This window comes from Quercus suber, unplaced genomic scaffold (genome assembly GCF_002906115.3).
Source record: "Quercus suber isolate HL8 unplaced genomic scaffold, Cork oak 2.0 scaffold_565, whole genome shotgun sequence".
Lineage (NCBI taxonomy): Eukaryota > Viridiplantae > Streptophyta > Magnoliopsida > Fagales > Fagaceae > Quercus > Quercus suber.
In genome coordinates this window covers 94,255-102,255 of record NW_027070010.1, presented here as the reverse complement: position 1 = coordinate 102,255, position 8,001 = coordinate 94,255, and the positions used below count along the sequence as shown (strand labels likewise).

The window sequence follows — 8,001 nt, the reverse complement described above, 5'->3', positions numbered from 1 at the left end:
TTCACCCTCCATTTGGCTTTTGTGATTATGGTCGGAAGGATGACAATTAAATGAAATGTTTTCAATCTAAGTGAGTTCCAATTTGGGAAACTATACAGGAGTTGAAGATAGGTTGTTCTCTATTCTACTTTGAACGAGTTTTTTAACAAACTTTATCATCAATTGCAATTTGCATAACGCTTTAATCATTAATCTATGGCTCTGTTTAATTTGTCATAGTTAAAATTTGATTAATCTTTTGGATGAAACTGACAGGTGAAATGCCTTAACTTTCTTTAATAATCCTGGTTGAAGAGCCAAATTACCACTAATTGTAGCTTTACTTTTTCCTATTTCACTTTTTGGATATGTAACTTTCTTTATTATATATTTCATTTTATATGGATGTCTTTGTACTGTTGGTCCAGTTGATACTTAAATATGCTAAAACTTAAGGGTACGTGAAAAAAAAAAAAAAAAAAGAAGAAGGAGGATATAAAAAATTTTAGTTCTTACTCACGGTGTATGGTTGGGAGCTAGCAGCCGAGAATACAACCATGTCCAACACATCCTATATAATGTGGCTGGACTTGGTGGTGATCCTACAGCCACTGGGCAGGCAAACAACCGTACTGAGACTGAATCAGCAACTACTGCAGCCCCAAGCACAAGTGCAGCACCCGTACTACACCGACCCGTGGTCGGCGTGATACTGCAAGCCCAAGCACAAGCGGCAGCTAGGGGTCGTGGTCGGCTTGCTACAGCAAGCCCAAGCACAAGCACAGTTAGGGGCCGTGGTCGGCCTGTTATAGCAAGCCTAAGCCCAACTGCAGCTAGGGGCCGTGGTCGGCCTGCTATAGCAAGCCCAAGCACAAGTGCAGCTAGGGGCCGTGGTCGGTGTGCAACAACCCTGGGGTTGTAAGTAGTCCTGAGATACCTGCTCCCATCCGCACGCATCTCCCCAGCCTGAGGTCCCTCCACCCATCCCAGTTGCATCTCCTTAGTCCGAGGTCCCTCCACCCATGGTAGATGTATCTCCTCAGGCTGAGGTCCCTTCACCCACCCCACCTTCGCAGCCCAGTCCCTTCACCCCTCCTATGCACCCTGAGACACCCTTATACCCACACCAACTCCAGTGCAGTCACTTTACCATGGACCCACCCAGTATTGAACCCATGACAATGATCCCCACTCTTGGCCTATACATAGAGCATCATGACCTACCTACCTCATCCTTATCCGACCCTTTAGGACCTCCGGTAGGGATTGACCCACTACAAGCCAGATATTGATGTACCGGACGAGCATCCCCCTCATCAGCCGTCACCCCCACGAGGTAGACTGCAACGTGCTAGAAGAGCACCCACTTGTGGGATAGGTGGACACAAATAGGACACAAAGGCAGCTCTATGGCCCGATAACATTAATTATGATGTTTATGCCTATTTTGCAATATGCTATTTATTCTTATCATTACATCGAATATGATTGTATGCACCTAATGTCTTTGCAGCACGATGATGAGCCTAAGGCTGATGCCCCGCAGCCTCCTCCCCCGCCCAAACATTGCACGAGGGTTAAAAAACACAAAATTGTGAACATTGAAAAAGAGGTTTGTTAAAGATGCATGCAGCAAATTACTTTGTGTTATGGATGGTGCATGTGAGATATATGTCATAGTAAATTCTCAAATGTCATAGTTTTTGTATGTTGAATTCAATTGGTTTTTGAGAAATATTGCAAGTTTTTGAGTTTTGAAAATTTATCTTTTTTGTAGTTTTATTAACTATCTTCTTTTCACCAATAATACATAAAAAAATCATTCTATACTTTGTATTTATCCCACTATGATGCATTAAAGATGAGATGGTGTATGTTTGTTCCCGAAGTTATGTTTTTGTCTAACTTTGGAGGTAACTTTTTTTTTTTAATTTTTTTATTGACAGGTTGTTAACCGGTACATTGATGAAGGTGTAGCAGAACTTGTCCCTGGAGTTCTATTCATTGATGTTAGGCATGCTACATTGGTGAGCTTGTCTGTGTTTGGTGTTTGTTATTTCAGATTGTTTATACCATATACCTTAAAACAGTGGGTTCTTGCAGGTGACAAGAAGTGTTGATACCGAGCGTGGTGATCTAAGCCCACAAGAAAAGAAAACTGTTGATGCAATTGTGAAAGCCAGGTATTTCTTATAATTCTCTTTTTTGTATTTAAATACTCTTGCTCAAAAAACTTTTTTAATATTCTTGCAATTTGCAGTGAGTACCCTTTGTCAATTGTTTTAGTTGGTGTTGGAGATGGGCCATGGGACATGATGAGAGAATTTGATGTCCTTTTAATTCTTGGACATCTTGTATTGGATAGTAAGCATTGTATTGGACATCTTGTTAGGGGGTTACGAGACAACTGCAACACTCATGTCCTTAATTGTCTACTTTCTTGGGCAAGCACCAAATGCTTTAGAAAATTTGAAGGTTGCTCTCTGTTTTCTCTCTCTTAGAATCTGCATGAACAAAAATATTACATGCTAATTGCTAAAGAGGGTTATTTTGTTCAACATTTATGTGTACTATACAGGAAGAACACCAGGGGATAAGGAAAAGAAAAGAGGATGGAGAACCTTTGAACTGGGAAGATTACAAGAAAATGAAGTTCACCCGCAATGTAATTATTAACATCATATTTATATATAGTGATTTATTTTCCACTAGAAAGGTTATAAAAGTCTTCATATAGAACTAACACATGCTAACTGTAGGTTATATGTGAAGCAATGAGATGTGGGAATGTAGTAAAATTTCTGCACAGGAAAGCTCTGCAAGATGTTAAATATAAAGGTTCTTAATTTACATAATTAGAAGTACTGTTTTGGAGTATATTATATGATTGTCTCTTTATTGCAATAATTGGTGACAGCTTCTAACTTAATGGAGATCATGATTAAAAATGTTGCAGATATTCTCATACCCTCAGGATGGAAGGTTTTTCCCATCTTCACAGCAGTAAATTTTGATTCAGCTCTCCATAGAAACCCCTTAGAGTTTAATCCTTGAAGATGGTTTGTAAGTATATCAATTCTTCCTCTAGTCCAATATGTAAAATCAGACACCTCGTTTAGACATAAACCTCTACTACTAATAATAATTAAAAACTTCATGTCAGATTTTTTGTCACAAAAAATTAGCAGACACCTTCTTTGACGACTAATCTTTGAATGAAATGAAATAATAAACTTTCTGATATCATTATAATAATTTTAGTGATTTAAACTATTTTTTTCTGCAGTCCTTGTCTCTTCTACAACTTTGTCTCCTTTTTGTTACTATCATTTTGTCCTATAAACAACTAGGAACCTTTTTCCAACTAATTTGTGATGAAAATTTAATACTCACTTATTTTTTTCTTCCCAAATATCTGCAAGTATCCTTTATTTTAGTTGTTCACATGTATCATATGTATATAGGTAAGCATTCATGTTCACGCGTTGTCTAACTAACCAAATACTCCTCTTACCCATGATTATTCTGCACATTCCCCCCAGTTTTTTGTGTTATCCTGTTGTTTTAGTTTTATTTTGCCCCACTTCTCAAAAAAAAAAGAAAAAAGAAAAAAAAGTGATGTATTTTTAGCTTGTCACCGCTGCTCTCATTTACTATAGCGACTATCCTTGATCTGCTAAGTCAGAGGAGTAGAAGAGAAAACTGCTAAAATTGTAGTGTGAAGGAGAGTGGTACTTCCTTTATTTTTGTAACCTTTATTTTGTCTTGTTCTTCTTCGCTTATGCTATCCATTCATTCCTCTTTTTGTTGCAGTTTGCTTCTCTGATTTATCTTTTTGTTATATAAATTTTAATTTTAATTTGCTCTACTTATCAAGACTTGTAACAAAGAGAAAAGAAGAAGGTATCGTCAACTATTTAATTAATTTACTGATACTCAGCAGAAAGACTGTCCGAGTGGAAAAGAAGCTGCTCTTGAAAACAAGGTACCTTCTTATTTCTTTTTTCTCATTTGTCCTTCCACATGGTTCTTGTTTTATTGTGGTTGTATTTTTTTTTTCTTTTTATCTCAGTAATTGTGGTTTTAATAAGTAATAACCGTTCCTATTGGTGCTTAATTAAGGATTTAATAGCTGACCTTAAAAAAAAAAAAAAAAGGGNTTTTAAAGGCAAAATCTCCGCTTCTGTTGTTTATGGTCCCTATATATATAAGTCTGCCAGCATGCCAAAACACAGCAATTGAGACCATAACAAAGGCTCGAGAATCAACAAACAAGACAAGCTTGTGGCATTTCAAAGAATAGACAGGCTTGTGAATTTCTTCTAGCTGCAAGAGATATATCAGGCACTATGGTTTTGATTTTTCCTATTATATTAGCTCTGTGTTTAGGCCTAGTTTTGTCTTTTCTTCTCGTAAACTTCTTCAGGAAACAAGATGCTCCAAACTTACCTCCTGGGCACATGGGATGGCCCCTTTTGGGAGAGACTATCGGCTTCCTCAAACCCCATAAATCAAACTCTATTGGAAGCTTCTTACAACAACATTGCTCTAGGTAATATACCAAGTTCGTTTATTCTGTATATATATTCTCTTTTCCTATGTTCTTGGATGAAGTTTTGTCATACATTAGTATCAAATTAAGCAGGACATTTGTACCAAGATATGCCCATGCAGCTAAGTCTCATAAAATAAAATAAAAAGTACATCAATTTGGAGTGTTTTCATGCAGGTATGGGAGGATTTTTAAGTCTCATCTATTTGGCTCACCAACCATAGTTTCCTGCGATCACGAGTTCAACCTTTTCATTCTTCAGAATGAGGAGAAGCTATTTCAGGTGAGCTACCCCAAGTCCATGCAAGGCATTCTTGGGAAGTATTCTTTGATTATCGCAACCGGAGAGATTCACAAGAAGCTTAGAAGCTTTGCTGTCAGCTTCATCGGCACATCCAAGTCAACACCAGAATTCTTTCATCTTGCGGAAAATATGTCAATCTCAATGATGGATTCATGGAAAAGCTGTAAACCAGTTTCGTTTTACAAAGAAGCTAAAGAGGTATATAGTACTTTCAGCAGCTTAATTACATGGTAAAAATAAGGTTAAATTTCGTATTTGATACTTAGCTTTAATCGTTGTCTTAAAGTCATCCTCGTGTTTTAAAATGTTGGGAAAAGGTCCTTATCATCATTTTTAATGGATAAAAATTATGATGTAGCAAATGGAATTCGTGAAATCAAAATCACTTTGACAAGGTGGAGTTTATAAAAAAGTCGTACACAAAACTCTCATTTTTATGAGGTCAGAGAGAGTTTCTATGCATGTTGCAGTATTACATGTATTTTAATCTTACACTATTTTTGGTACTCTTCTTTTTATTTTAATCTTATGTTATTTTTGGTAATTTTCTTGTATGTTACCTAATTGGGTGAATATAAATGTCATGTTCCATTTTTTGTGTTCAACTTTATACTTCACCAACCCCTTTACCTCTCTCTTGTGTGTGTTTGTTTGTCAAAAACTTTATATTTCATCAATCACAACTTACATGTAAAAGTGTTATTACGTTTAAAATTATATTCATGCATTTGGATGAGTTTATAATCAATAGAAAAGAAGAAGGATTAGTTGCAACCCCTATCTTAATTTTTTTTCCTATTCTGAAAAATTGTTGTTGTACTTATCCCTTTAAAAAATTTCATCTATGATAGCAAAATTTAAAAAATACTCGTCAATATCTTTGTGTCAGTCTTTTGCAATGCCAACAATAACTTGACATGATTTTATTTCTCACGTTAGTATTTTCCATTCACAAAAGAACCGTTAAAAATTTATTATAATCAATTTTCCAAAATACATGGACTACCATGAAACAGTTTTAAATATAAAGACAATTTAGAAACAAAGGTAAAATGCTGATAACCAAATATGCCATTTAAGTAAAAATAAAATTAGCAATGACAATAACAAGAAAACAAAAACATACCAATTGAATTCATGTTTAATTTAACTTTTTCAATTCAACGCAGTTTGCACTCAAAATTATGGTGAAGGAGATTTTGAGTATTGAACCAGATGAACCACTAGCCTCAAAGATATTAGAAGACTTCGAGACCTACATGAGAGGCTTTGTGTCTTTGCCATTAAATATACCTGGGAGTGCATATGCCAACACTGTGAAGGTACTTAACATGTATGATTAAATAAAACGGTAAAACTTGTTGCATACACCAATTTGCACAACTTGAAATCATGTCTTCAACGCACGATTTTAGTTGTTTTTCATCTGTGTGTAAGAACGTGTGTGCAAATTGGTGTGTGAACTTAACATCACTCTAAATAAAATGCACCCATTGATCCATGTGCTAAATTATGCTTATGCTAATACTCAAAGCTATCTTTGATATTCTCTTTTGTTGGCTACTTTAGGCTAGAGCAAGACTTTCTTCCACTGTTAAACAAATGATTAAAGAGAGGGAACAAAGGAATATTGTGGGGCTTATAGAAAGAGGAGACTTCTTAGATGTGGTTTTGTCAAAGAAGAGCCTAACCAATGACGAGATAGTAAGCATTGTATTGGACATCTTGTTAGGGGGTTACGAGACAACTGCAACACTCATGTCCTTAATTGTCTACTTTCTTGGGCAAGCACCAAATGCTTTAGAAAATTTGAAGGTTGCTCTCTGTTTTCTCTCTCTTAGAATCTGCATGAACAAAAATATTACATGCTAATTGCTAAAGAGGGTTATTTTGTTCAACATTTATGTGTACTATACAGGAAGAACACCAAGGGATAAGGAAAAGAAAAGAGGATGGAGAACCTTTGAACTGGGAAGATTACAAGAAAATGAAGTTCACCCGCAATGTAATTATTAACATCATATTTATATATAGTGATTTATTTTCCACTAGAAAGGTTATAAAAGTCTTCATATAGAACTAACACATGCTAACTGTAGGTTATATGTGAAGCAATGAGATGTGGGAATGTAGTAAAATTTCTGCACAGGAAAGCTCTGCAAGATGTTAAATATAAAGGTTCTTAATTTACATAATTAGAAGTACTGTTTTGGAGTATATTATATGATTGTCTCTTTATTGCAATAATTGGTGACAGCTTCTAACTTAATGGAGATCATGATTAAAAATGTTGCAGATATTCTCATACCCTCAGGATGGAAGGTTTTTCCCATCTTCACAGCAGTAAATTTTGATTCAGCTCTCCATAGAAACCCCTTAGAGTTTAATCCTTGAAGATGGTTTGTAAGTATATCAATTCTTCCTCTAGTCCAATATGTAAAATCAGACACCTCGTTTAGACATAAACCTCTACTACTAATAATAATTAAAAACTTCATGTCAGATTTTTTGTCACAAAAAATTAGCAGACACCTTCTTTGACGACTAATCTTTGAATGAAATGAAATAATAAACTTTCTGATATCATTATAATAATTTTAGTGATTTAAACTATTTTTTTCTGCAGTCCTTGTCTCTTCTACAACTTTGTCTCCTTTTTGTTACTATCATTTTGTCCTATAAACAACTAGGAACCTTTTTCCAACTAATTTGTGATGAAAATTTAATACTCACTTATTTTTTTCTTCCCAAATATCTGCAAGTATCCTTTATTTTAGTTGTTCACATGTATCATATGTATATAGGTAAGCATTCATGTTCACGCGTTGTCTAACTAACCAAATACTCCTCTTACCCATGATTATTCTGCACATTCCCCCCAGTTTTTTGTGTTATCCTGTTGTTTTAGTTTTATTTTGCCCCACTTCTCAAAAAAAAAAGAAAAAAGAAAAAAAAGTGATGTATTTTTAGCTTGTCACCGCTGCTCTCATTTACTATAGCGACTATCCTTGATCTGCTAAGTCAGAGGAGTAGAAGAGAAAACTGCTAAAATTGTAGTGTGAAGGAGAGTGGTACTTCCTTTATTTTTGTAACCTTTATTTTGTCTTGTTCTTCTTCGCTTATGCTATCCATTCATTCCTCTTTTTGTTGCAGTTTGCTTCTCTGA

General features: G+C 35.3%; 1 pseudogene; it reads left to right on the top strand.

Moving 5' to 3' along the window:
* Nucleotides 1-4,243: 4,243 nt before the first annotated feature.
* LOC136063716 (cytochrome P450 724B1-like) lies at nucleotides 4,244-8,001 on the top strand (annotated as a pseudogene).